This window comes from Pteropus alecto, unplaced genomic scaffold (genome assembly GCF_000325575.1).
Source record: "Pteropus alecto unplaced genomic scaffold, ASM32557v1 scaffold131, whole genome shotgun sequence".
Lineage (NCBI taxonomy): Eukaryota > Metazoa > Chordata > Mammalia > Chiroptera > Pteropodidae > Pteropus > Pteropus alecto.
This window is the reverse complement of record NW_006434709.1, coordinates 8,013,821-8,028,631: the sequence shown is the minus strand read 5'-3', so window position 1 is coordinate 8,028,631 and position 14,811 is coordinate 8,013,821. Positions and strand designations below refer to the sequence as shown.

General features: G+C 39.6%; 1 pseudogene; it reads left to right on the top strand.

Moving 5' to 3' along the window:
* Positions 1-8,646: 8,646 nt before the first annotated feature.
* On the top strand, positions 8,647-8,747 carry LOC112478106 (annotated as a pseudogene).
* Positions 8,748-14,811: the final 6,064 nt, after the last annotated feature.

Here is a 14,811-nt window from a genome sequence, read left to right as displayed (position 1 = left end):
AAAAATATGTGCAGGAATGAATTCAGAGCCAAGGTGGATTTTTTTCTCTCTTAAAATAGTTTTATATTAAATGCCTTGTCAATAGTTTTTAAAATTGACATGTGAGACTCACTGCAACCAGTGAAAACCATTCAAAGGAAAAAAAAATTAATAAACACCCTCACCTGGCCCACAGTCCCTCCAGTGGTCAATGCTATTTATGGGTCACCTTTCACAACTTTCTCTATACTCATTACTATGGACTGAATTGTGTCCTCCCCAAATTCAGATGTTGAAATCCTAACCCCTAGTTGGACTGTATTTGGAGATAATAACGGTTAAGTGAGGTCATAATGGTGAGGCCTCACAGAGAAGAGGCCACTGAAGACACAGTGATAAGGCATTGGTCTACATGTCAGACAGAGAGGGCTCACCAGAAACTTGACAGCATCTTTATCTTAGACTTCTGGCCTCCAGAACTGTGGGAAAATGCATATCTGTTGTTTAAGCCACCCGGATGGTGGTATTTTATTAAGGCAGCCCTAGGAGCTGCCTTATAACGCTGCACAAAGATCTATGCACAAGGAGGAGAGGACATTTTATTTGTTGTTGATTTGAACCCAAATGACATCATGTTAAGCTTACATGACTCTGAAACTAGCTATTCTCATTAACATTATCTGGCTCCTTGCTCACACCCCACATCCAATTCCACTAGGACACCCTGCAGGACCTCCCATCAAAACCTATCTGGAATCCAACTACTTCTCCCCACCTTGGCATTAGATCCATTTGCGCGCTCTCTCTCTCTCTTTCTCTCTCTCTCTCTCTCTCTTTCTCTCTCTCTCTCTCTGCAGAAGTTTCTTTACTCTACTCTTCGGCCTACTGTAGTCTGTTCTCCTCACAGCAGCCAGAGGGATCTAAGTCAGGCCATGTCACTCCTCAGCTCAAAACCCTCCAGTGGCTTCCCATCCTATGCAGAGTAAAAACCGAAGTACTTACCAGCAGCTACAAGGCCTTACATGATCTGCATGCACACACACACACACACCCCAATTCTAACGCTCTCCTCTCTGACTTTACCTAAGGCCTTACATGATCTGCATGCACACACACACACCCCAATACTAACGCTCTCCTCTCTGACTTTACTTCCCATCCTTGTCCCCCTGCCACCCTGGCCTCCTTGAGGTTTCTAGATCCCACCAAGCACACTCCCAAGTCAGGGCCTTTGCATTGGCTGTTTCCTCAGTCTAGACTGCCCTTCCTCCTGATAGCCACAAAGTTCCTTCCCTCACTTCCTTCCAGACTCTATCTCCTGACCCATCTTCATTATTCTTCATAGCACCTACTTACCACCATCTGACGTATTTGTTTGTTTATGGTCTGTCTCTCCATTAAGATATAAATTCCATGAGCAACAAACCTTGTCTTTCTCCCTGCTGTATTCCTAGTACTGAGAACAGTGCTGGCTTGATAGCTGATGCTCGTAAATGTTTAATGAATGAAAGAATAAATAAATCTCTCCAAGTTAATAGATATAACAACCTTTTCAACAGTTGCCGTAATATTTGCTGATGAGTATAGATCACAATTAATTTAACCATCCCTCTATTAATGATGTTTAAGTTGCTTCCACTTTTTCCTACTTTAGACAATGTTTGTGATAAACATTTTTGCACAGTTACTCTACTATACTAGTCCTTTTATTTCTATAGGATATTTTTCCTGAAGCTGGATTGATATATCAAGAGATTGGCATATTTTAAATTTTAATCGCCATTACCAACTTTCCTTAGTCATGGTTCACAGGCAAATCCCTAAAAAGACTTCAACCATTTCCTCAAACTGGGGCCAAGGTAATATTGCCCTTTAATCAGGTAAGGGGACTTTTGTCCTGGGCCCCCACACTTTAGAGGGCTTTGCATGTCACAAACACACACACAAAAAATTTATTAAAGGCCACATGGGAGGCTGCATTTATTCAGTGCTGGGCTGATGCAGTATGACCTGCAACCTTGAACGTGAATGCTTGTGACCCACACCCTAAGTCTCCACACTTCCACCTATATTCTCAAAACAAAGACTGCTGAGTCCAAATGCTGTGAAGGTTTGCGGGTTGTGCTCCTGCTGACCTTGGAGACAGTCACTGCTATCTGGGAGAAATAACTTAATTGGCTGATATGTGTAGATAATAGAAAAGACAAATGAATTTGTCACATTCCTCCTCTCAGAGAGCATGAATTCAGTAGGTCCTGGGATAACCAAATCTAGTAGTGCCAAGGGTCCATTTTCTTCTTCTTTTTTTTAATTCTAATTTGTGATTCCAGATGCATTTATGTATTAGCTCAGTGTTCACAACTGTTGCATGCAGAGTCTATCTACTGCTGTATAACACTGCTGTATAACAAACCAGACTAAAACATGGTGGCTTAAAACAACAATTTATTTACTTATAGTTCTGGGCTGGGCACAGTTGAGTGATTTTTCTGCCAAATTCTGTTGGTTCACTTATGGGCTGCAATCAGCCAGCAGCTCACTAGGGCCGAATTCACACGTTTGGCAATTATGCTGTTGTTGGCTGGACTGCCTCGATTCTCCAAACAGCCTTTCATCTTCTAAGCTAGAATGAGCTTTTCCACATAATGGCTGACATGTTCCCAGAGGGCAAAAGCTACAAAGCTTCTTAAGGCCTGGCCTTGGGCGGTGTACAGTGTTACTTCTGTCTCATTCTATTGACTAAGGAAGCCTTAAGGGAGACCCAGATCCAAGGGTTGGAGAGTTTGGAGGAGGAGTATGGACTCTATCTCTTGATGGGAGGCATGGCAAAAATCATATTCCAGATGAGCTGGACACAGGAAGGTATGTTGTGTTGGGGACCATTCTGTAGCAATATAATGCAATGTCTGAGGAACATTTTGCCATATTAAAGAATTCATATTTTTCATGCATTTATATATGTGTAATTGTAAGGTATTTGAAGTGCGATACAGATTCTTTGCTTATTTAATGGACATTAAAACCCTAGAATATTTAGTAATAATATTTAGTAAGATTTAATTAAAAAGGTCTAAAAACAAACAAATTAGCTTTATTTAAATAAACTTAAAAATTTTTAATATTCTTTTTTGTATTTTGCTTAGTAATATTAATAATTTTGAATGTTTTAGAAGAAAAACAACTTTATTTTATAAAAACTCTTAGCTCATCAAGAATGAATACAAGTTGAGTTGGAATCAATTTAGGAAATATGACAGTGGAACTTAGAAAAGAAAAAAGCCAAAAAAAGAAAAGATGTTCAAAAAGATGATCTGCTTTAATTTTTAAAAACCAGAAACACCAAAAGTGAGCAGGCTTCTGTTGAGCAGAGTTCTCATAGAATTTGTGAGGGAACTTCACAAATTCTTTACTTAATGAAATTTTAATTGCTAATAAAAACTGAAAATGAGCAAGAAAATTATTCTTATCAAATTCATGACTTCAACAGGTTGAATGAAATCTCTGCAGATTTATATTTTTATTAAATGATTTAATTACAGATGCAGAGATAAGGATGAATATGGTCTCCATTTGCACTTGTGAGGCTTAGGGGCTGTGAAAATGCGCTCATCAGCCTCTTTCTCCCAGAGTCTGCTTTGAGAGTAGGCAGGAGAACAGGGTGGAGTCATTCTGGGAAACTGGTGCCTTGTCATATTTTTCAGAAGGGATGGGCCTCCTAGGACACTCTGGGCCCTTGGCAGGACTGGAGAAAGAGCCACAGAGAGTGCTCAGTCATGACAGTCTCCCTGAGTCCTGCCAGAGCAACCCCATGGGTCTACAAATAGAATATAGTGAAAAGCCTCCCTTCCCTTCTGTCTCCCAGCCACCAAGTTCACCTTTTGCAGGCAACCAGCATGATCTGTTTCTTTTATAAACTTTTAAAGGTATTTCATGCACATAAAAGCATTCACATGAATAGACTTTAAAAAAAAAAATGAATAGAAGCATGTTAAAAATCACTACCTAGCATCTTGCCTTTTTCACTTAATATAATCATTTATTCAATAAATACTTACTGAGGACCTACTATGTGCCAAGCCCTTTTTTGGCACTTGGAATTTGGGAATGAACAAAGCAGTTATATTCCTTGCCCTCATGGAGCTTACATTTTTGTGGGAAATAAATAAACACATAAATAAATAGAAATAAGTAGTAAATGCTATGGAGAAAAGCAGGGTAAGGGGATAAGAAGCATGTGTATGTATGTTGGTGTGTCTGTGCAGGGGATGGGGGCTTGTTGCTATTTTACAGAGAGTGATCAGTGAAAGCCTTGCTGATTAAGTTATATTTGAGCCAAGGCCCGGAAGAAAGTAAGGGAGGGAACCATGCAGATGTCTGGAGTTGAACATTCACAGCAAAGGGAACATCCCACACCAAGGCCTGAGGGAGGAAAGTATTCCATATAAGGAACAACATGCCAGCCATTATAGCTGGACTGAGCTAATGTATCTCAGTGATATTCTGTAACATGAGAACTTTCTAATTCTTTTTTACTCCCGCATCTAGTTCTACTGTATGTCTGTACCGTAGTTTAAGCAGTTTCCCATTGAAGGAAATTTAAGAGACTTCTGGTCTCTTGTGATTGCAATGAATAGCTTTATCAGGTGGCCCTTTGCACATTAATCTGTAGAATTAATTCCTAGAAGTGGAACTGCTAAGTCACGAGGGTGTTTGTTTGTTTTTTTTAATAGATTTTGCCAAATTATAATCAAAAAAGTTGTACTAGCTCTGTCCCACCCTCCCCCCTCTACCCTGCCAACAATATATTGATTTTTTTGTGTGTGTGTGTCATTCAACAAATATTTATTGAACACATACCAGGGACCAGGTAAGTGTGAGGGCTGAAAATTGGAACAGAAACCACTTGCAAACATCTCCTGAATCACAAAACGAATAAACAGAGCCAGACCAAGCTATGAGGTGCTTCATACATGATCAAAACTCAAGTAACTCAGTTTATTCAGACCCATAATTCCAAGATAAGACCACTGATATTTTCATTAATTCTCTAGTTTATAAAATCTAACCAATCCTTGCAAAGAGTACCATATGTCTAAATACCATCTATGACAAAATGCACTTGACAATTAAAGAGATCATTTTACTTAGGCTAGTGTAATAGGAGAAACGTTCATTAATGAGGAAGTTCTCAAAGAAGAGGAAGAAAACTTACAGGTTTTTAAAACAAGAGAGTTGTCGTGGAAGGATATAGGTGGGTGTTGTCTTGGAAACAGGAGGGTGAAGTGGTCCTTAATGGTTAACCTTTTCTCTTCACACTAAAGGTTGGGAAGATTTCTTAACGGTTAAAAAAAAAAAATACTATCTCAGTATTTCCTCTTCATAACAGCTTGAGATATAATTTATATAATATACAATTAACTAATTTAAAGTGTACAATTCACTGGTTTTTGGTATATTCACAAAGCTGTGCCACTATCACCATGATCTATTTTAGAACATTTTCAACACCTCAAAAATGAACCCTATACCCATTAACAGACACTCCCTATTTCCCAGTCCTAGGAAACCACTCATTTACTTTCTGCTTCTATAGATTTGCCTGTTCCAGACGTTTCATGTAAATGGAATGACACAATATGTGGTCTTTTGCGACTGGCTTTTTTCACTTAGCACAATGTTTTTAAGGTTCATCTATGTTGTAGCATGCATGAGTACTTCATTTGTTTTTATTGTTGAATAATATTCCATTGTATAATATATTTGATTTATCTGCTTATCATTTGCTGGACATTTGGATTGTTTTTACTTTGGGGCTATTATGAATAATGCTGCTTTGACCATTCCAGTACAAGTTTTTGTGTGAACATATGTTTTCAATTATTTTGACTATATACCTAGGGGTGGAATTGCTGGTCTAACAGTAACTATATTTAACCTTTTGAGGAACTGTTTTCCATAGTGGTTGTACCATTTTACATTCCCACCAGCAATCTAGGAAGGTTCCAGTTTCTCCACATCCTTGATAACACTTGTGGGTTTTTTTTTTTTTAATTACGACTATCCTAGTAAGCATGAAGTAGGACCTCATTGTGGTTTTGATTGGCATTTCTCTAATGACTAATGATGTTGAACATCTTTTTATATGCGTGTTTATCTCAATATAGTTTTAATTTGCATATCTCTTTATGAGTACGGTTAGGCAGCCTTATGTTTAAAACTCTTTATATGTTCTTTCCTATGAATTGTTTATGTCTTTTGTTTGCCTTTCTTTGGGGATGTTATTTTTCTTTTCTTTTTTTCTTTCTTTTTTTGTGGACTTTTCAAAGAACCAGCTAATAGATTTATTTATTAGTGCTATAGTTTTTATGTTTTCCAGTTCATTCACTTTGCCTTTATTAATTCCTTCCTCTTATTTTCCTTAGACATAATTTTCTTTTTCTCCTAACTTTCTTGAGGTTTATGTGTGATTTATTTTATTTTTTACTTTTTCTAAAGTGTTTTTGAAAATAATATCTCCCCCCGAGAACTGTTTTAGTTATATTATTTGAGTTTTGATATACACAGTTTTTATTACCATTATTGTCTAGATATTCTACAGTTTCTTTCTTCTTCTTCTTCTTTCTTTTTGAAACATGTATTAATTAAGGGAGAGTTATAAATGTCCAAGTGGTAAGGTAAGATAACTCATCACCTGGGAGACTCTTAACTGCTTAATAAGATGTAACCACAAACAGATGTCACTTCTTTAAGTCAGCTTTTCTTTGATTCGAGCAGACTTTGACTAGCATGATGGCATCGTGACTCGCTTGCTTTTTCACTCTTATCCTTCCACCTTTGTACGCCCACTCCCTTAATCGTTAAGCCTTAGGACATAAGGTTATAGTCAGTGTCAAACCTTTTAAAAATAAAGACTATAGATCATGAGGACAATAAGTTTCAGTTAAACCAAGGATAACATCTTGGTTTTAGCTATGTTTCAGTCCTAGACCCACTAAGGAGGAACACCTCGTAGTCAGGGGACGGGATGGTGGCCAGATTTTTGAGCGGTAGCTCACCCATGTCTCCAGGACTTGCAACTCTCTAAAATAAATCTTTACTTTCTTGGCTGCAAAACCTGTATATATCTCATTGGACTTAGATGCACGCAGGCAGATGGACCCCTTTGCTCCAGTAACAAAGACAACTCCTTATCTTCACATAAATAACTTGCCTCCCACACCCCAAAACCCCAAATTTCTCTTTGTTTTTTTAGCCTAAGATGGAATATAAACCTCAATCAGCTGGCTGCCTCCTTGAGTCTCATATCTTTGTAAAACTCCCATGTATGAACCTAAGGGGGTAAAAAGAAAAAGATTTTTTTCTCCCCTATAATTACATTACTTTTAGATTTTATTGAAGTTTCTTTGTGACCTAATTATGGTAGAGTCAATTAATTTTGAAAATGTTCCATAGATCCAAAAAAATAAAATTTTAGTTGCAGATTATAAATTTGATATATATCAATATAAATATTGATATATAAATATAAAAAATTGTTATTTAGGTTTTATCTAATGACTATGGCATAAAAATGTAAATTAATCTCCCTTACTGATATGTTTCTATTTCACCTTGTATTTACTCGAGCTTTTGCTTTATTAGTATATATTTGTTACATAGATATTAATAAGATATCTATCTGTGGTTGTGAATTTCGCAACCATATTATTTAATAACCTTATGTCATTTACTGATTTTTGGGCAGAATTTACCCATCTAGTAAAATAATCTCTGCTAAACTATTACACTTGCTTAGTAAAACCCTTTTTCTCATCCTTTTGTTTTCAAACTTCCTTAATTATTTTGTTTTATCATTAGGTTTTACTTTGCGACCTAATATGAGAGTCTTAGGTGAATTTGGCTCAGTGAAACTTATTGATATGACAATTACATTTGGGCCTATTGTCTTTGTTTTATTTCTGTGTTTGTGTTTTTAGTGATAATTGGGAAGGTTTGTATTTTTTTCTAGTAGTTACCTCTGTAGTGTTAGACAACAAAATTCAGCTGAATAAATTTAAAGATCTAATTAGCTTTATTAAGCAATTCCTGAATTAAGCAGCATCCCATCTTGCAACTGGAAGTGCACTCCCAGGGGTTGTACGAAATAGAAGGTTTTTATAGGAAGAAAGAGGGAGAGACTAAGAAGTTAAAAGAATGGATTATTTTAGGAAAGGATACCTTCTTTTAAGGACAGGGGTCTCCAATCCCTCTGGTATCTATCGGTAACCTGTTAGGAGCTGGGCCGCACAGCAGGAGGTGAGTGGCTGGCGGGCAAGCCAGCAGAGCTTCATCTGTATATTTGGAGTCGTTCCCCAGGACTAGCATCACCACCTCAGCTCCACCTCAGATCATTAGACATTAGATTCCCATAGGAGCACCGTTCCTTGGTGCCAAAAACGTTGGAGACATCTGCCTTAGCGGATGGCAGAGAGTCTTATCAGGCAGATTACCTCACTAGTATTACTCAGGAAATTCCAGACTGGTTTAAAATTTCACTCCTGGGAAAGGCTGAAACGGCAATTAGCTTATTAAATTTTGGTTTGGTGATGTGGCTTAGCAAAAGTGACTCCATTTTGGTCTGTTGTTTCTTTTCTTTTTAACAGAAGCCTTGTTAAAAAATAATTTTCAGTGCTTGCTTTGGCAGTACATATACTAAAATAGGAATGATACAGAGATTAGCCTGGCCCCATGAAAGGATGACACAAATTCGTGAGGTGTTCCATATTTTAAAAACATTTTTTTCCAGAAAAAAGTAAAAGCATGACTCTCACTAGAACAGATACAAGAATGAACATGTTTTAAAGATTTTATTTTACTCATTAATTAGTGAGGGGACTAGATAGGTGTTATTTAACAGGTTCAGAGGAAAAGTCAAAGAAACACATTTAAATGGAATAAAGAGATTGAATTACAAATGGAGGTAAAACTGGTTTTTGCAAAGGGGGAAGGAAGTCAAAAGAAAGTCTACCAAACAATATAGATTTGCATATCTGTCATTTACTTACAATTTGCAAAGAGGGGCAAAATAGCTTAAAGATAACAAATGGGGCTAGAATTGGACTGGAGGATGTGCTATAGATGATGTGTAATTTTTCACTGAAGTACAAAATTTCTTCCTATAGTCTTAATAATATATGATATGCTTTTACTCCTCTATTTCTTTAGAAATATCTACCAATTTTATCTATAGGGTGAGCACTCATCCTAGCTTCAGCACTGAAAGTCCCATAATAGGATTATTATGTTTCCTCTTTCTTCCACTTCTTTTCTGAGGAAGCTCTTTGTATACTGGAGTGCAACCATGGCTGCACCTTAAGAAGCTTTAAAAAATCCTGATGCGTGGGCCGCACCCCATAGATTCTAATTTAATTGGTCTGGGGTGCAGCTTGGGCATTTGGGATCTTTAAAAGCTATACCTATAATTCTAATATTCAGCTAAGGTTCAGAACCACTGGTATGTAAAGATATAGAGCTATCTCTAAGAGATATTGAATGCAGAACAATGTGTATAATATAATACATACATTTTATACACATATAAAATGCTATGTAGAAGATGGAATAGAATAAAATATATATTAATTTGTGAATGTATGTGTGTATGTGTATATAAATATATACACACACATACGACAAAGGGAATTTCAGTGTTAGAACTACTACTCTTTTATTTCTTATGTCTTTTTAATAAATAAACCATACTTACTATTTTCATAATAAGAATGAACTAAAAAATAGAAAGAAACCTAATAATCATGTTTTTATTTAAAGGTCTTAGAGCATTTGCTCCACTGGAAGGAGTCAGCTCTGCCTTGCTGACATGTAGCTTTTGCTCTTCTTACTGCCTTCCTGTGCCATGTGAGAGCCTCCCTTCTTGTCTAATCACTGAGGGTTCAAAATCAGCTGAGCTGCCTCGTGGCAGAGGCTGGGGGAGGGCCACCGCTGGAGCCAGGCAGCTGCCAGAGGGAGGATGCTCAGGCAAACTTTACTGATTGCCTTCCATACAATGGACACTGTGCTAGGCTGGGGGTGGGAGTGGGGGGCAAAAGATCAGCAGAAAAGACTCTTCCCACAGGCCCTGCCTATCTGAGGTGGCAGATAGCATACATGCACATAAGCAGGCCTGTCCTAACATTTATGGGGCCAGGATGAGAGTATCGGCAGCCTTGGCATCACCTGGATCATGTTGGACATGCAGAATCCTTGGCCCCACCTCAGAGTCAGAATCTCTGGGGCTGCCCTGAGAATGTGCATGTCTAACACACTCTCTAGGTGATTTGTAGCTCATTAAAGTTTGAGCATCACTGGGGTGGACTATCAGAGGTCTTCACAGACCTGGCTCTACAGACTCCCTCAGGAGCTGATGCAGGAAGCCTAATAGGCTGGCCTCCCGACCCCAGACCCCTGACCAATGCTGACCTCCACCAGAGCAGTTTTACTTTTATAGACACCTATGGGTTTTGAGGAAACAGATGTTCCTTTCTATCCATTAGAGTTTAGAAACTGCTATGTGTCTCCCCAAATTCATATGTTGAAATCCTAACCTCCAAAAATGATGGTTTTAGAAGGCAGGGCTTTTGGGAGGTATCTAAGTCTTGAGTCTTGAGGGTGGAGTCCTCTTGAGTAGGATTAGTGCTCCTATAAAAAGAAACTCCAGAGAGCTCCCTACCTTCTTCCCCCTGAAAAGGTACAATGAGAAGTCTACGACCTGCAGGAGGGACCTCACCCAACCATGCTGGCCTCCAAAACTGTGAGACATAAATTTCTGTTGTTCTTAAGCCACCCCGTGTGTGTGCTGTTTTGTTATAGCAGAGCCTAACAGACTAAGATACAGCTGGGCTAGGGGGCCCGGTGCAAGCAAATGCAGGGCCCCATAATTAAACGCAGGAGAAAAGCTTTTTTCTTTCTTCTGTGGGCTCCATCTTGACTCACCATTAAAACGTGCTGTTTACTGTCATGCCCTCTCAGGCATGGAGAGATTTGCAGGGTGAGTACAGAGCAGATTTCTGGGATGCTTCCCCAGTCTCCACCCTCTCTGTGTTTGCACTCAGGCTCCTGCTGAGGGTGTTACAGCTTACAGGAAGACCTCTGGGCTCCTGTTGAAACAAAAGTGATTGCTGCTGGAAGAAAGTGCAGGCAGCAGCAACCTGGTACTTAGGATGATTAATGAATGCATTTGGAAATTTCCTCCTGCTTTGGCCTCAGCCTGCACCTGAACTATGGTCGATGCAGTAGTACATTTCTGTATAATCTCTTTTGACAGCTGGGAGGAGGGCGAACCCAAAAGACTAACTCAATTACAGTAAAGGAGAGATCTGGCTGCTCCCTGTTGACAAGGTGAACACAAGGTCATCCCAATTCAGGGCTATAGTGCTTTAGGACTGGCAGGCTGCCGGCACAGAAAGTGCTTGCCTGTCCAGCTCCCTGGCATATTTTTACTTCATGACAAATGGTGGCTGTCACTCCTGGGCTGTTTTAAGTAGGGTGATGTAAAGGAAGCCAAAGTAAATTGGGTTCCATGTATCCCCATAGCCAGGCCTGGGATAGGTCCACCCAGGAGGAGATGTGCAGTGGTAAGAGGCCTGATCAGGGACTTAGATAAGCTGGAGTCTCCTCTGATTCTCTATCTCATGGGGTGGCCTTGGGTAGACATTCAGCTTTCTTGAGCCCCAGTATTGTCATCTGTAACATAAAGTTATTAAATTATATTATCCCCCAGTTTTATCTCTCCCTTATTTAACATTTCATGTGGTTAAGGATTTAAAAGAGATATGTCAGACTGTGCAGTTAATTTTACAGGAGCATTAAGAACACAGAGCAGTGTGGGATATAAACCAAAAAGTGTGTTGGAGTTACACCATGGAAGGCTAAAATGTCATTAGAGTTTGATGCTTTTTTCATAGGCAATGGGGAGCCATTGAAGGCGTTGAAGAGGAAAGGGCTGAGAAAGATGTGAGATGCCAAGTTTCGGAGAAACTGGGGACAAAAGAATCCAGGTCAAGGGCTATGCATACGAACATGTCTGCGCCTTTATCAGACGGCACCAAACAGCCTAAGGCTGTCCGAATCCACATTCCCTCCAGCAAGCTAAGCAAGTTCTCATTTCTTCATATTCTTGCTATCACTTGACTTTGTCAGACCTCTACATTTTTGCCAACGAGTTGGGTGTGAATTGACATTTCACTATAATTTTAACTTGCATTTCCAGTGAATATTACATTTGAACATCTTTTGGGTATTTATTGGATATTTTTGTTTCCTCTTCTGAGTTTCCTGTTCAGTCTTCAGTCTGTTTTTCTTAATGTTCTTTTAAAATCTTTTTCCTGTATAGAACCTGGATACTAATGTTTTGTCAGTTATATGCAAATCAGATGTGTTTCCCCAGTTTGTACCTGGTCTTTTAACTTCATGATGACTTTAGAAAAGTAATTGGGTAATCGTAACAGTTGAATGTATCAACATTTTAATTCATGGTTTGTTCTTTGGTGCTTTTAGAGAAATTTTTTTCTACTCTCAAATCATAAAGCCATTTTTTTTATTTCTCCTATACTTTAAAAAGTTTCAATATTTTCCTTTCATCTTTTGGCCTTTGCACAGTGAATTAATTTTTGTTCATGGTGCAGGGTAAAGTAAAGTAAGAAAACAATGCTATCTTTTCCCACAATGATACCCAATTGTCCCAGCACCACATATTGAATGGTTCATGGCTCAATTCTGCTGCCCAGGGCCAGGAAGAGGGTGAGACAAGTGAGCTGCCCACTGTCAGGGTCATGAGTGTCTGTCATTGAGAGTGAGCTCCTTCTTCAATCTCGCACCTCAGTGCCTTGCTGTTGCTCTTTCCTTCTGGGGGACCTAGCCATGGCAAAAAGCTTGTCCTGAACATCAATACACAGGAGACTTTGGGTCTCCTACCCAGGAATATTGGTTCCTGAGACAAAAGGGTCTGTGAAAAGAGAGGGAAAGGAGGCCTGGAAGTTCCCACAGGCCTTGGGCTGAGGGAAGGGGGTTCCTGGCCCTTTGGGAAGGGCAGGATCAGGTGTGGTGCCTCTGAGGTGTGTGAGAGGCTTTGCAGTTTTCTGAGGCTTCTGGGGGGATGGGCAGGTGCATGCAAGGCCTTTCCCCTCCGTGCTGTCCGGGGATCCTGAGAGTCTGCCCCCTGCCTTCTCCATAGAATGCGGGAGGTGCTTAGGGGCACCCCAGAAAGCTTAAGCTACTGCATAGATACGAAACGAATACCAGTAGAAGTAGAGAAAGATTTTCTTTTGATTCGCTTTCAATCCTTCTACTTGTATCTGGCAGAAAGTCTCCTTTGATCTAAACTTTACGAGCCTAACACTTGTTAATTCCCCTTTTTAACTTGTAGGGATTGGGCCTCGGGCTTTGGAGCCTTGGTAGCGATGCTTTTGACTAAATACTTAATCACACTGTTTTGTTTGCCTTGTATTTATTTGTTGGAATTGCCTTCCATTCTTGCAGGTGATTGCTGTTTGCTATTAGTGATACTAATAGAAAGTTTCCTTTTTAATATATGTATTTGACCAAACAAGTTCACTTTATATATGTAAAATCACATTTATGTGTACATTTGGATAAAGATATGTAGGAAAAGAAGGTCAGCAAAATGATGGTGGTTATCTCACAATGATTTTTGTCTTCTTTATACTTTTTTTTGTGTTTGTAGTTTTTGCAATGAGCATACATTATTTACATAATCAGAAAACAACTATTCTTGTTATGGAGAAAGGCATATATGTTTAAAGGAATGTATTAAGTACATAATAATACAAGGAATATATGGCTTTGGCAACATGGTTGACTTAGCTTGGATGACTTTGCCCTTGGAGACTGCGAGGAATGGGGCCCAGGCAAAGAGCAAGGGCAGGCTTTCTGTCATGGGAAGTTTGGGTGCCTACCGTGTGGGGGTTGAGCTTTGTCTTTTCAGCACTGTTGATAGGATTTCATTTCAGAGTCTCAGTTACAACTTTTGAATCAGGTAAAACATTGATTGTTTGGTGAGATGTGGCCAAGTTTCTGTGGTGTGTTAGATCTTTGCCTCACCTGCATTTAGATGCCCGAGGTTGGAGTAAACAAAAGAAATTTGGCTAGGGTCTAGATGTTTCTGATTGGAAATGCTATCCTGTGAATGGTCTGTTGTGACAGAGCCGATAGGTGCCAGCCTTCCCCCTGCTGGGCTGTTCCCTGTGTGCAGGGTGACCACGGTCTGGCTCCCTTCCCAAAGTGTTCTGGCAGCTGGTGCCAGTTCACAGTTCTGGCCATTCCACAATGCAGGGCATCATTTAATAGAATCCCCCAGGGCAAAGGGTTCCTGATGTGTATGTAGCCCGAGGAATCCTTGGTTCATTGCCCTCAGGAAAAGGCTTTTTCAGATCATGCCCTGAGTTACTGTTTAATCTTTAATGGAGCCAGCACAGTCCAGACACAACAAGGATCAAACAGTGAATCCCAGCTCTTTCTTGGGGATTTACCTGGTTTCATGGTCTGATTCCTGTTCTGGGTGATGATGACAGGTGGGGGTTGGGCCGATAGTAGCTACCATCATGAGATAATACAGATGACATAGTCACCAATCAGTAGGCACTGTAAATCAATAGGACAAGACGGTCACAGGCCCTACCCTCCTGGGGGTGGCAGTCTGATAGAGAAATCCAACAATGGCAGATGTGGAAGGGGTCTGCAAGTGAGGAGGGGTGCTACTGCAGCACAGAGCACTGCTCTCTGAAAGAGGAACAGGGAGGGGTGTTTGAGCAGGGGACATTTCGACTGAGACACTGT